This window comes from Cryptomeria japonica, unplaced genomic scaffold, assembly GCF_030272615.1.
Source record: "Cryptomeria japonica unplaced genomic scaffold, Sugi_1.0 HiC_scaffold_85, whole genome shotgun sequence".
NCBI classification, from domain to species: Eukaryota; Viridiplantae; Streptophyta; class Pinopsida; order Cupressales; family Cupressaceae; genus Cryptomeria; species Cryptomeria japonica.
The window spans coordinates 5,001-20,000 of NW_026728907.1; the positions used below are offsets into that span (position 1 = coordinate 5,001).

The 15,000-nt window shown below is 60.0% G+C and overlaps 1 non-coding gene across 1 annotated transcript; it reads left to right on the top strand.

Moving 5' to 3' along the window:
• The first annotated feature begins 10,912 nt into the window (after positions 1-10,912).
• Positions 10,913-11,031, top strand: LOC131864423 (5S ribosomal RNA). Its single transcript, XR_009363230.1, has one exon. It is a non-coding gene; the product is annotated as a 5S ribosomal RNA (ribosomal RNA).
• The last annotated feature ends 3,969 nt before the right edge of the window (positions 11,032-15,000 follow it).

Below are 15,000 nucleotides of genomic sequence, written 5' to 3' on the forward strand. Positions count from 1 at the left end.
CGCATATCAATCGGGGTGCGAGGCGAGGGATGGGGCGGGAAGGCCCCAACGGCTAGACGGAAGAGGCTTCAGGGCCACCTCGGAATGGTCCAAGCATCGGACGCGCTTGGGGACGACTGCCAGTGCCAACCCCTTATCCCGCGATGCGTCCGATACACAGATGGTTCCAAGGCGGCCGAGGAGCCTCACCGCATAGCAATCGGGGGTGCGAGGCGAGGGATGGGGCGGGAAGGCCCCAACGGCTAGACGGAAGAGGCTTCAGGGCCGCCTAGGAATGGTCCAAGCATCGGACACGCTTGGGGCGACTACCAGTGACAGCCCCCTATCCCGCGATGCGTCCGATACGAAGATGGTTCCAAGGCGGCCGAGGAGCCTCACCGCATAGCAATCGGGGTGCGAGGTGGGGGATGCGGCGAGATGGCCCCAACGGCTAGACGGAAGAGGCCACAGGGCCGCGTCGGAATAGTCCAAGCATCGGACGCGCTTGGGGCGACTACCAGTGACAACCCCTTATCCCGCGATGCGTCCGATACGAAGATAGTTCCAAGGCGGCCGAGGAGCCTCACCGCATAGCAATCGGGGTGCGAGGTGGGGGATGCGGCGAGATGGCCCCAACGGCTAGACGGAAGAGGCTGCAGGGCCGCCTCGGAATAGTCCAAGCATCGGACGCGCTTGGGGCCACTACCAGTGACAACCCCTTATCCCGCGATGCGTCCGATACGAAGATAGTTCCAAGGCGGCCGAAGAGCCTCACCGCATAGCAATCGGGGTGCGAGGTGGGGGGATGCGGCGAGATGGCCCCAACGGCTAGACGGAAGAGGCCACAGGGCCGCCTCGGAATAGTCCAAGCATCGGACGCGCTTGGGGCGACTACCAGTGACAACCCCTTATCCCGCGATGCGTCCGATACGAAGATAGTTCCCAGGCGGCCGAGGAGCCTCACCGCATAGCAATCGGGGTGCGAGGCGAGGGATGCGGCGAGATGGCCCCAAAGGCTAGACGGAAGAGGCTGCAGGGCTGCCTCGGAATAGTCCAAGCATCGGACGCGCTTGGGGCGACTACCACTGCCAACCCCCTTATCCCGCGATGCGTACCGATACACAGATAGTTCCGAGGCGGCCGAGGAGGTGGGGGATGCAGCGAGATGGCCCCAACGGCTAGACGGAAGAGGCTGCAGGGCCGCCTCGGAATAGTCCAAGCATCGGACGCGCTTGGGGCGACTACCAGTGACAACCCCTTATCCCGCGATGCGTCCGATACACAGATAGTTCCGAGGCGGCCAAGGAGCCTCACCGCATAGCAATCGTGGTGCGAGGTGGGGGATGCGGCGAGATGGCCCCAACGGCTAGACGGAAGAGGCTGCAGGGCCGCCTCGGAATGGTCCAAGCATCGGATGCGCTTGGGGCGACTACCACTGCCAACCCCTTATCCCGCGATGCGTCCGATACACAGATAGTTCCAAGGCGGCCGAGGAGCCTCACAGCATAGCAATCAGGGTGCGAGGCGAGGGATGCGGCGAGAAAGCCCCAACGGCTAGAGGGAAGAGGCTTCAGGTCCGCCTCGGAATGGTCCAAGCATCGGACGCGCTTGGGGCGACTACCAGTGACAACCCCTTATCCCGCGACGCGTCCGATACACAGATAGTTCCAAGGCGGCCGAGGAGCCTCACCGCATAGCAATCGGGGGTGCGAGGCGAGGGATGCGGCGAGAAGGACCCAACGGCTACACGGAAGAGGCTTCGGGGCCGCCTCGGAATGGTCCAAGCATCGGACGCGCTTGGGGCGACTACCAGTGACAACCCCTTATCCCGCGACGCGTCCGAATACACAGATAGTTCCAAGGCGGCCGAGGAGCCTCACCGCATAGCAATCGGGGTGCGAGGCGAGGGATGCGGCGAGAAGGACCCAACGGCTACACGGAAGAGGCTTCGGGGCCGCCTCGGAATGGTCCAAGCATCGGACGCGCTTGGGGCGACTACCAGTGACAACCCCTTATCCCGCGACGCGTCCGATACACAGATAGTTCCAAGGCGGCCGAGGAGCCTCACCGCATAGCAATCGGGGTGCGAGGCGAGGGATGCGGCGAGAAGGACCCAACGGCTAGACGGAAGAGGCTTCGGGTCCGCCTCGGAATGGTCCAAGCATCGGACGCGCTTGGGGCGACTACCAGTGACAACCCCTTATCCCGCGACGCGTCCGATACACAGATAGTTCCGAGGCGGCCGAGGAGCCTCACCGCATAGCAATCGGGGTGCGAGGCGAGGGATGCGGCGAGAAGGACCCAACGGCTAGACGGAAGAGGCTTCGGGTCCGCCTCGGAATGGTCCAAGCATCGGACGCGCTTGGGGCGACTACCAGTGACAACCCCTTATCCCGCGACGCGTCCGATACACAGATAGTTCCAAGGCGGCCGAGGAGCCTCACCGCATAGCAATCGGGGTGCGAGGCGAGGGATGCGGCGAGAAGGACCCAACGGCTAGACGGAAGAGGCTTCGGGTCCGCCTCGGAATGGTCCAAGCATCGGACGCGCTTGGGGCGACTACCAGTGACAACCCCTTATCCCGCGACGCGTCCGATACACAGATAGTTCCGAGGCGGCCGAGGAGCCTCACCGCATAGCAATCGGGGTGCGAGGCGAAGGATGCGGCGAGAAGGACCCAACGGCTAGACGGAAGAGGCTTCGGGTCCGCCTCGGAATGGTCTAAGCATCGGACGCGCTTGGGGCGACTACCAGTGACAACCCCTTATCCCGCGACGCGTCCGATACACAGATAGTTCCAAGGCGGCCGAGGAGCCTCACCGCATAGCAATCGGGGTGCGAGGCGAGGGATGCGGCGAGAAGGACCCAACGGCTAGACGGAAGAGGCTTCAGGGCCGCCTCGGAATGGTCCAAGCATCGAACGCGCTTGGGGCGACTACCAGTGACAACCCCTTATCCCGCGACGCGTCCGATACACAGATAGTTCCGAGGCGGCCGAGGAGCCTCACCGCATAGCAATCGGGGTGCGAGGCGAGGGATGCGGCGAGAAGGACCCAACGGCTAGACGGAAGAGGCTTCGGGGCCGCCTCGGAATGGTCCAAGCATCGGACGCGCTTGGGGCGACTACCAGTGACAACCCCTTATCCCGCGACGCGTCCGATACACAGATAGTTCCGAGGCGGCCGAGGAGCCTCACCGCATAGCAATCGGGGTGCGAGGCGAGGGATGCGGCGAGAAGGACCCAACGGCTAGACGGAAGAGGCTTCAGGGCCGCCTCGGAATGGTCCAAGCATCGGACGCGCTTGGGGCGACTACCAATGACAACCCCTTATCCCGCGACGCGTCCGATACACAGATAGTTCCGAGGCGGCCGAGGAGCCTCACCGCATAGCAATCGGGGTGCGAGGCGAGGGATGCGGCGAGAAGGACCCAACGGCTAGACGGAAGAGGCTTCAGGGCCGCCTCGGAATGGTCCAAGCATCGGACGCGCTTGGGGCGACTACCAGTGACAACCCCTTATCCCGCGACGCGTCCGATACACAGATAGTTCCGAGGCGGCCGAGGAGCCTCACCGCATAGCAATCGGGGTGCGAGGCGAGGGATGCGGCGAGAAGGACCCAACGGCTAGACGGAAGAGGCTTCAGGGCCGCCTCGGAATGGTCCAAGCATCGGACGCGCTTGGGGCGACTACCGTTGCCAACCCCTTATCCCGCGATGCGTCTGATACACAGATAGTTCCGAGGCGGCCGAGGAGCCTCACCGCATAGCAATCGGGTTGCGAGGCAGATTATTGGGAAGGGAACCCCCTGGGATGCGGCTCAAGCAGTGCCCAAAGGGACTGGAATGCGGAATCACATCGAGAGACCCAAATGCTATACGAGGGCTCAAATCGAATTATCGATTTGGCCACGACATGGACGCATCGGAACGACTACCTTTGCCGAACCACTCGCAATTGCATCCATACCGAAACCAATAGACATTTCCGTTAGAGCCCTCGCATAGCATTCGGGAATCTCGCATGCCCCTCTAAATCGACCAATGCTGGCGCTCAATGAAAATCCGAGCGCTACCACCGTTCGAGCGCCAGCATTGGTCGAGTTAGAGGGGCACGGGGGAGAATGCTCCAGTCAACACCTCCCCTATATAAGTTATTTGTCCGATTCTCGCACAACCGTAGTCTGCCTCGTCGAATCAAACAACGGTCCCAGATTCCGACTTCCGTTCCGTAGAGACCCAAAAGCTAGATGGAGGCTCGCAAGAAAGAGAGTCGGCGCATAGCAATCGGGTTTCTCGAACGTTTAGGGACCGAGCTCACTTGCGGATAGGGCAAAATCCGCCAAGCAACCCAAAAGCTAGACGGGGGCTCGAATCGAATCGCCTAGGCGGCCACAACAACGACGTGTTGGATCGACTACCAGTGCCAAACCATTCAGCAAGACTAGTCTGTGTCGAGGCCGGATAGAGATTCTCAGAGAGCGCCCGCATAGCATTTAGGAGACCTGCCGCGTCCCTCACACTCGACAAATGGTGGTGCACGTTTATAAATCCGAGCGATCCCAACCCTTTCAAGCACCAACATCGGTCGAGATAGAGGGGCACGGAGGGGGCTGCGTGAGACAACACAGTCCCCTATATAAGTTATTTGTCCGATTCTCACACATCCGAAGAATGGTCATCAAATCGGACAACAGCCCAAACTTCCGACTTCCGTCCCAGAAAGCCCAAGAGCTATCTAAAACGTTCATGGCCGGAACTCGATCGCGGCTATACCAGTCCGCCAAGCAACCCAAAAGCTAGACTGGAGCTCTAGTCGAATCACCTCTGTGGCCATTGCAAGGACGTGTTGGAGCGACTACCATTGCCGAACCATTCCGCAGGTCGAGTCCATACCAAGGCCGCATAGAGATTCACGATGAGCTCCTGCATAGCAATCAGGAGACTTGCCGTGTCCATCACAATCGATAAATCCTGGTGCAAGATTTTTGCATCCGAGCGCTCCAACCAGTCGAGCACCAGCATCAATCGACATAAACGGGCACGGGGGGAGGATGCTCGAGAACACTACCTCCCCTATATAAGTTATTTGTCCGATTCTCAAGCAGCCGAAGTCTGGTCATCGAATCGGGTCAAAGACCACAACTTCCGACTTTACCCACAATGCAAGTCATCGAATCGAACATCGGCCCCCGAGTCGGACTCCATGCGTATGTCAGGTCATCGGACCCAAATTCCGCCTTCCTGCGCATGGCGGGCCATCAATATCAACTCGGTCATCGGACCCAAACTCCGCCTTTTTGCGTATGGCACGCCTTCAAATCGGTCATCGGACCCAAATTCCGCCTTCCTGTGCATGGCGGGCCATCAACATCAACTCGGTCATCGGACCCAAATTCCGCCTTTCTGCGCATGGCACGCCATCAACTCGGTCATCGGACCCAAATTCCGCCTTCCTGCGCATGGCAGGTCATCGGACACAAATTCAGACCTCGCCAATATGCCTACGTATCGAATCGGTCATCGGACCCAACTTCCGACTTCATCCATACTGTAGGGTCTTTGAGGTTGGCGCGGTGCGCTCAACCCAGGGAGTCGACCCATCGAAGCATACACCTCCCCTATATAAGCTATTTGTCCGATTCCCACACCTGTGTAGTTTGCACCTCTGACCAGGACATCGACCCCAACTTCCGAACTCGACTGCAACGACGGCACCAGCGCCTTGGTGCGCACCTTGCGACGCACAGTCCCAACATTCGCCTTCCTGCACATGGCAGGTCATCGGACCCAAATTCCGACCTCGCGAGTATGCCTACATATCGAATCGGTCATCGGACCCAACTTCCGACTTCATCCATACCGTAGGGTCTTTGAGGTTGGCGCGGTGCGCTCAACCCGGGGAGTCGACCCAACGAAGCATACACCTCCCCTATATAAGCTATTTGTCCGATTCCCACACCTGTGTAGTTTGCACCTCCGATCAAGACATCGACCCCAACTTCCGAACTCGCCTCCAACGACCGAACCAGCGCCTTGGTGCGCACCTTGCAACGCACAGTGCCAACATTCGCCTTCCTGCACGTGGCAGGTCATCGGACCCAAATTCCGACCTCGCGAGTATGCCTACATATCGAATCGGTCATCGGACCCAACTTCCGACTTCATCCATACCGTAGGGTCTTTGAGGTTGGCGCGGTGCGCTCAACCCGGGGAGTCGACCCAACGAAGCATACACCTCCCCTATATAAGCTATTTGTCCGATTCCCACACCTGTGTAGCTTGCACCTCCGATCAGGACATCGACCCCAACTTCCGAACTCGACTAAAAAGACCGCACCAGCGCCTTGGTGTGCACCTTGCAACGCACAGTGTCAACATTCGCCTTCCTGCACATGGCAGGTCATCGGACCCAAATTCCGACCTCATGAGCATACCTACTAATCGAATTGGTCATCGGACCCAACTTCCGACTTCATCCATACCGTAGGGTCTTTGAGGTTGGCGCGGTGCGCTCAACCTGGGGAGTCGACCCATCGAAGCATACACCTCCCCTATATAAGCTATTTGTCCGATTCCGACACCTGTGTAGTTTGCACCTCCGCTCAGGACATCGACCCCAACTTCCGAACTCGCCTGCAACGACCGAACCAGCGCCTTGGTGCGCACCAAAAGTGCGCACTTTTGGAGGGCACTTTTGTGCGCTCCAAAGGTGCGCACTTTTGGAGGGCACTTTTCTGCGCTCCAAAGGTGCGCACTTTTGGAGGGCACTTTTTGGAGGGCACTTTTCTGCGCTCCAAAGGTGCGCACTTTTGGAGGGCACTTTTTGGAGGGCACTTTTCTGCGCTCCAAAGGTGCGCACTTTTGGAGGGCACTTTTTGGAGGGCACTTTTCTGCGCTCCAAAGGTGCGCACTTTTGGAGGGCACTTTTTGGAGGGCACTTTTCTGCGCTCCAAAGGTGCGCACTTTTGGAGGGCACTTTTCTGCGCTCCAAAGGTGCGCACTTTTGGAGGGCACTTTTTGGAGGGCACTTTTCTGCGCTCCAAAGGTGCGCACTTTTGGAGGGCACTTTTTGGAGGGCACTTTTCTGCGCTCCAAAGGTGCGCACTTTTGGAGGGCACTTTTTGGAGGGCACTTTTCTGCGCTCCAAAGGTGCGCACTTTTGGAGGGCACTTTTGTGCACTCCAAAGGTGCGCACTTTTGGAGGGCACTTTTCCTGTGCTCCAAAGGTGCACACCTAGGTGAGCACCTTCGACCACACCTTGTAGCACACCAAACTCTGACTTTCGACTTCATCCGCAATGCAGGGTCTTTGAGGTTGGCGCAATGCGCACAACCAGGGGAGTCGACCCATCAAACCCAACACCTCCCCTATATAAGCTATTTGTCTGATTCTCATACATGCGTAGCCTGCAGGAGCAATTAGGACATCGACCCCAACTTTCGGCTTCTAAACGAAAACAAGGTCTTTGAGGTTGGTGTAATGCGAACAACTAGGGGAGTCAACCCATCAAACCCAACACCTCCCCTATATAAGCTATTTGTCTGATTCTCATACATGTGTAGTCTACAGGAGCAATTAGGACATCGACCCCAACTTTTGACTTCTTAACGAAAACAAGGTCTTTGAGGTTGACGTAATGCGCACAACCAGGGGAGTCGACCCATCAAACCCAACACCTCCCCTATATAAGCTATTTGTCCGATTCTCATACATGTGTAGCCTGCAGGAGCCATTAGGACATTGACCCCAACTTTTGACTTCTTAACGAAAACAAGGTCTTTGAGGTTGGCGTAATGCGCACAACCAAGGGAGTTGACCCATCAAACCCAACACCTCCCCTATATAAGCTATTTGTCTGATTCTCATACATGTGTAGCCTGCAACAACGATTAGGACATCCACCCCAACTTCTGAATTCGTCTGCGTTGACCGCACCAAAGGTGCACGCCTTGGTGCTCACCAAAATCCGACTTCCGACTTCTTCTGCTATGCGGGGTCTTTGAGGTTGGCGCAGTGCGCACAACCAGGGGAGTCAACCCACCGAATGCAACACCTCCCCTATATAAGCTATTTGTCTGATTCTCATACATGCGTAGACTGCAGCAATGATTAGGACATCCACCCCAACTTTTGACTTCTTAAACAAGACAGGGTCTTTGAAGTTGGTGCAGTGCACACAACCAGGGGAGTCGACCCATCAAACGCAACACCTCCCCTATATAAAGCTATTTGTCCGATTCTCATACGTGTAGTCTGCAGCAGCGATTAGGACATCGACCCCAACTTCCGAATTCGTTTGCATTGACCGCACCAAAGGTGCACGCCTTGGTGTGCACCCTGGAGTGCACTTTGGTGCTCACCTCGGTGCACACTTTGGTGTGCACCTCGGTGTGCACCAAAGGTGCGCACCTTGGAGCGCACCAAAGGTGTACACTTTGGAGCGCACCACATAGGGTCTTTGAGAGGTTGGCGCAGTGCGCACACCAAGGTGGGTGTTGAGGTGCGTGCCGAGGTGGGTGGGTGCTAGGGTGCGCTCCATGGTGGGTGCCAGGGTGGGTGCGTGCTAGGGTGGATTCCAAAGAGGGTCATAGGGTGGGTGCCAAGGTGGGTTGGTGATATAGTGGGTTCAAAGGTGGGTACTAGGGTGGGTTCCAAGGTGGGTCACAAGTTGGGTGCCAGGATGCGTGGGTGTTAGGTTGGGTGCCAAGGTGGGCTCCTGCGTGGGTGGGTGCTAGGGTGGGTTTCAAGGTGGACGCGAGGGCGGGTGCCAAGGTGGGTAACAAGTTGGGTGTTAGGATGGGTGAGTGCTAGAGTGGGTGCCAAGGTGGGTGGGTGCTAAGGTGGATGCCAAGGTGGTTCACAGGGTGGGTGGGTTCTAGGGTGAGTTCCAAGGTGGGTCACAGGTTCAGTGCTAGGGTGGGTGTCAAGGCGGGTGTCGAGGTGCCTGGGTGCTAGGGTGTGGATGCCAATGTGGGTCATAGGGTGGGTACTAGGGTGGGCTGCAATGTGGGTGCCAAGGTGGGTAACATGCTCGGTGGGTTCTAAATTGGGTGCCAGGGTGGGTGTGCACCCACCTTGCCCGAGGTGGGTGCCAAGGTGCCAGTGTGGGTGGGTGCTAAGGTGGATGCCAAGGTGGGTGAGAAGGTGGGTGATAGGTTGAGTGGTAGGATGGGTGGGTGCCAAGATGGGTCACAGGGTGGGTGCAAGGGTGGGTAGGTGCTAGGGTTGGTGTCAGGGTGGGTGGGTGCTAGGTTGGGTTCCAAGGTGGGTGCGAGGGTGAGTGTCAAGGTGGGTCACAGGTTAGGTGCTAGGATGGGTGAGTGCTAGGGTGCAAAGGTGCCAGGGTGGGTGCTAGGATGGGTCGATGCTAGGGTGAGTGGCAAGGTGGGTCCACAAGTGTCAAGGTGGGTGCCGAGGTGGGTGCCAAGTCGGCGACTGCTATGGTGGATGCCAAGGTGGGTCACGGGGTGGGTGCCAAGTTGCTAGGTTGGGTTCCAAGGTGGGTGCCAACGTGGGTGCTAGGGTGCGTGGGTTAAAGGGTGTGTCACAACGTGGGTGCCAGGATGGGTGCGCACCCACACTGGCCAAGACGGGTGCGGGTGCAAGGTTGGGTTCCAAGCCCGGTCACAGGCTGGGTGCTAGGATGGGTGGGTGCCAAGGTGGGCACCAGGGTGGGTGCACCCACCCTGGCCAAGGTGGGTCACGGGGTGGGTCCTAGGGTGGGTAACGGGGTGGGTACTAAGGTGCGTGCCAAGGTGGGTCATAGGGTGGGTGCCAAGGTGGGCACCAGGGTGGGTGTGCACCAACCCTAGCCAGGGTAGGTCACGGGGTGGTTGTCGGGGTGGGCGTCAAGGAGCCAAGGTGGGTGGCAAGTAGCCAAGTTGCGTGCCAAGGTGGGTGTCGGGGTGGGTGCCAAGGATCCAAGGTGGGTGCCAAGGAACCAAGGTGGGTGTCTGGGTGGGTGCCGAGGTGGGAGCCAGGGTGGGTCCCAAGGTGAGTGCAAAGGTGGGTGCCAGGGTCAAGGTGAGTGCCAATGTGGGTTCCAAGGTGCCAGGGTCAGGGTGAGTGCCAATGTGGGTTCAAAGGTGCTAAGTTGGGTGCGAGGTTGGGTGCGAGGGTGGGTGGGTGCCAAGGTGTGCTAGGTGGAAGCCCGGGTGGGTCGGCATCCCATGGGTGTCGAGTTGGGTGCCTGATGGGTGCTTCTTGTCAAGTTTTAGTCGTCGGGACTCATTTCGAGCCTTAGAGGTCGTTTCTTGTCCGGTTGCCCTGTCTTCGACCTGGGAACCCAATTTTGGTCCTCGGGTCCCATTTTTTTTTGTCTCGCATCCCACTTTTGGCCTGTGGCCTTTTCGGGGTCGATTCTCGTTTTGGGCATCAGAGCATGTTTCTTCTCCTAAAACCCAATATTTGTTTATTAAGTCTCGGAACACATTTTTGTTCTCGTGGACCCATCATGGGTCTTGGAACGCATTTGTGGTCCTTGGGTCCCATTTTGCATCCCGAAACTTGTGTTTTGGTGCTTGATCCCTATTTTGGGTGCCCACCTTGCACCAAGTGCGCACCCGGGGCAAACCGAGCGCCTTGGTGCACCGGGGCAAGATCGAGCGTGCACCCGAGGCGCCCCGAACATGCACCAAGGTGCACTCGGCCCACATGTGAGCGCAGGTCGTTGCGCCCGAGGTGGTGTGTGGGCACCGCGTTGCAGACGGGACACTGCACGCACACGACGCCCCCTCCAGGTGCACGCACGTAGGCCGGGCCGGGTGCACACCCGACGCCCTAGCAAGGTGCGCGCACCCGGGCAGGGCTCACACTTGGCGAACGGGGCGCACTTCGCGAGGGAGGGTGTGCACCTCGACGGGGGTGGGTGGCCGGGGTGGATTCGCACGTGGGTCGCGGTTTGCTAAGTACACACTGCGACAAGCTCATAACGGGTGCGATCATACCAGCATTAGTGCACCGGATCCCATCAGAACTCCGCAGTTAAGCGCGCTTGGGCCGGAGTAGTACTGGGATGGGTGACCTCCCGGGAAGTCCCGGTGTTGCACCCTTTTTTAGTTTTTCGCCGGGCGTCGCAATGCTATTTGAATAAACCTTTTGCCCGTTTGCGTTCTCGTCGGGGCCGGGCCGGGCCGGGGTGCGCTGCCCGCACTACCGCGCGCGCGGGGGCGACACCGAGCGCGCACCCGAGGCACCCCGAGCACACAGGCCACGGTGCAACCCGGGCGTTGTGCGCGCACCCCGGTGCGCCCGAGGTGCTGCGCGCGCACCCAGGTGAAATCGGTGTGCACCTCGGCCAGTGCGCGCTCGGTCGAGTCGCGCACGTTGGCCAAGGTGCACGGTGATGTTTCTTACTCTAAGGTTCCGCACCAGACGCCCGGGACAGGTGAGCGAAGCTGGGCGGGGCCGGGTGCGCGGCCGGGGCAGGTGCACGCAGCTGGAGAGAGCTTTGGAGCACACTTCGGAGCGCACCAATGATGCGCTCCATTCAAAAGTTTCCTGAAAAGGCAAAAAAAGTTGAGATTATAGAATTTCCCACTTGAGAGATTGTAAAAAAAAAAAATTTAAAATGAAGGAAACGCGGGTGCCAAGGTGTGCGCAGCCCAGCCAAGGTGTGCGCACCAAGGCGCCCACCCTGGCGAAGGTGCACGCAAGGTGCGCACCCGAGGCAAACCGGACAATTAACCCAACTTTCGACTTCGCGCGCACCTTGGAGCGCACTTCGGAGCGCTCCTTGGTGCGCACCAATCTTGGGCACCTCGGAGTGCACCATGGCGCCCACCAAGGTGCGCACCCGGGGCAAACCGAGCTCCGACTTCGTGCGCACCTTGGAGCGCACGAAAGGTGCGCACCATGGCGCCCACCAAGGTGCGCAGCCCAGCCAAGGCGTGCGCATCAAGGTGCGCACCCTGGCGAAGGTGCGCACCCGGGGCAAACCGAGCTCCGACTTCGTGCGCACCTTGGAGCGCACAAAAGGTGCGCAACCCAGCCAAGGTGTGCGCACCCCGGTCAAACCGAGCTCCGAATCGTGCGCACCAGAGGTGCACGCCATCGTGCGCACCTTGGAGCACACTTCGGAGCCCTCCTTGGTGCGCGCCGATGTTGCGCACCTCGGAGCGCACCCGGGGAAAACAATGCAATTAACCCGACTTTCGACTTCGTGGGCACCTCGGAGCGCTCTCGGGTTCGCACCTCGGAGCACACCGAGGTGCGCACCTTTGATGCGCTGCCTTCACCAATTTCCAGAAAAGGCAAGAAAACATTGAGAAGGTGTGCGCACCGAGGTGCCCACCCTGGCGAAGGTGCACGCGAGGTGCGCACCCGGGGCAAACCGGGCTCCGACTTCGTGCACGCCGCACCTTGGAGCACACTTCGGAGCGCTCCTTGGTGCGCACCAGGGCGCGCAACCCAGCCGAGGTGCCCACCCCGGCGAAGGTGCACGCGAGGTGCGCACCCGGGGCAAACCGGGCTCCGACTTCGTGCACGCCATGGTGCCCACCGCGGCGAAGGTGCACGCGAGGTGCGCACCCGGGGCAAACCGGGCTCCGACTTCGTGCACGCCGCACCTTGGAGCACACTTCGGAGCGCTCCTTGGTGCGCACCATGGTGCCCACCAGGGCGCGCAACCCCGCCGAAGGTGCACGCGAGGTGCGCACCCGGGGCAAACCGGGCTCCGACTTCGTGCACGCCGCACCTTGGAGCACACTTCGGAGCGCTCCTTGGTGCGCACCATGGTGCCCACCAGGGCGCGCAACCCCGCCGAAGGTGCACGCGAGGTGCGCACCCGGGGCAAACCGGGCTCCGACTTCGTGCACGCCATGGTGCGCACCGCGGCGAAGGTGCGCACCCGGGGCAAACCGGGCTCCGACTTCGTGCACGCCGCACCTTGGAGCACACTTCGGAGCGCTCCTTGGTGCGCACCAGGGCGCGCAACCCAGCCGAGGTGCCCACCCCGGCGAAGGTGCACGCGAGGTGCGTACCCGGGGCAAACCGGGCTCCGACTTCGTGCACGCCGCACCTTGGAGCACACTTCGGAGCGCTCCTTGGTGCGCACCATGGTGCCCACCAGGCCGCGCAACCCAGCCAAGGTGTGCGCACCAAGGTGCACGCGAGGTGCGCACCCGGGGCAAACCGGGGTCCGACTTCGTGCACGCCGCACCTTGGAGCACACATCGGGGCGCTCCCGGGTTCGCACCGGCGTTGCGCACCGTGGTGGGCACCTCGGAGCACACCAAGGTGGGCAGCGAGGTGCGCACCTTTGATGCGATGCCTTCACTAATTTCCATAAAAGGCAAAAAAAAAACGAGATTTTAAAATTTCCGTTTTGAAAGATAGTGAGAAAAAGGGAATGCTGGTGCCATCTTGAGCCCGCCCTGGTGCGCAGCCCAGCCAAGGTGTGCGCACCAAGGTGCCCACCCTGGCGAAGGTGCGCGCCCGGGCAATTAACCCAACTTCCAACTTCGCGCGCGCCAGGGTGGGAGCGCACCCAACAACCGGGCCTGGGAAGAGCCAATGCGAGAAACCCCACCAAACGCTCTGACAAAAAAAGAGGGGGCGCTCCAGTAACCCCGCTTCGGAGCGCACCCTGGGCAAACCCAGCCAAGGTGCCCACCCCGGCCAAGGTGCAGGCGAGGTGCGCACCCGGGGCAAACCGGGCTCCGACAACGTGCACGCCGCACCTTGGAGCACACTTCGTAGCGCTCCCGGGTGCGCACCTCAGAGCACACCAAGGTGGGCAGCGAGGTGCGCACCTTTGATGCGCTGCCTTCACTAATTTCCAGAAAAGGCAAAAAAAAAAGGAGATTTTAAAATTTCCGTTTTGAAAGATAGTGAAAAAAACGGAACGCGCGTGCCATCTTGAGCCCGCCCTGGTGCGCAGCCCAGGTAAGGTGCCCACCCTGGCAAAGGTGCGCACCCGGGCAATTAACCCTACTTCCGACTTCGTGCGCGCCAGGGTGGCAACCGGGCCTCGGAAGAGCCAATGCGAGAAACCCCACCAAACGCTCCGACAAAAAAAGAGGCGGCGCTCCAATAACCCCGCTTCGGAGCGCAGCCGGGGCAAACCCAGCCAAGGTGCCCACCCCGACGAAGGTGCACGCGAGGTGCGCACCCGGGGCAAACCGGGCTCCGACAACGTGCACGCAGCACCTTGGAGCACACTTCGAAGCACTCCCGGGTGCCCACCGGCGTTGCGCACCGTGGTGGGCAGCGAGGTGCGCACCTTTGATGCGCTGCCTTCACTAATTTCCAGAAAAAGGCAAAAAAAAATGAGATTTTAAAATTTCCGTTTTGAAAGATAGTGAAAAAAAAGGAACGCGGGTGCCATCTTGAGCCCGCCCTGGTGCGCAGCCCAGGCAAGGCATGCGCACCAAGGTGCCCACCCGAGGTGCACACCCGGGGCAAACCGGGCTCCGACTTCGTGCAGGCCGCACCTTGGAGCACACTTCGGAGCGCTCCTTGGTGCGCACCATGGTGCCCACCAGGGCGCGCAACCCAGCCAAGGTCTGCACACCAAGGTGCCCACCCCGGCGAAGGTGCACGCGAGGTGCGCACCCGGGGCAAACCGGGCTCCGACTTCGTGCACGCCATGGTGCCCACCGCGGCGAAGGTGCACGCGAGGTGCGCACCCGGGGCAAACCGGGCTCCGACTTCGTGCACGCCGCACCTTGGAGCACACTTCGGAGCGCTCCTTGGTGCGCACCATGGTGCCCACCAGGGCGCGCAACCCAGCCAAGGTGTGCGCACCAAGGTGCACGCGAGGTGCGCACCCGGGGCAAACCGGGGTCCGACTTCGTGCACGCCGCACCTTGGAGCACACATCGGAGCGCTCCCAGGTTCGCACCAGCGTTGCGCACCTTTGATGCGCTGCCTTCACTAATTTCCAGAAAAGGCAAAAAAAAACGAGATTTTAAAATTTCCGTTCTGAAAGATAGTGAAAAAAACGGAACGCGGGTGCCATCTTGAGCCCTTCCTGGTGCGCACCCCAGGCAAGTTGTGCGCACCAAGGTGCCCACCCTGGC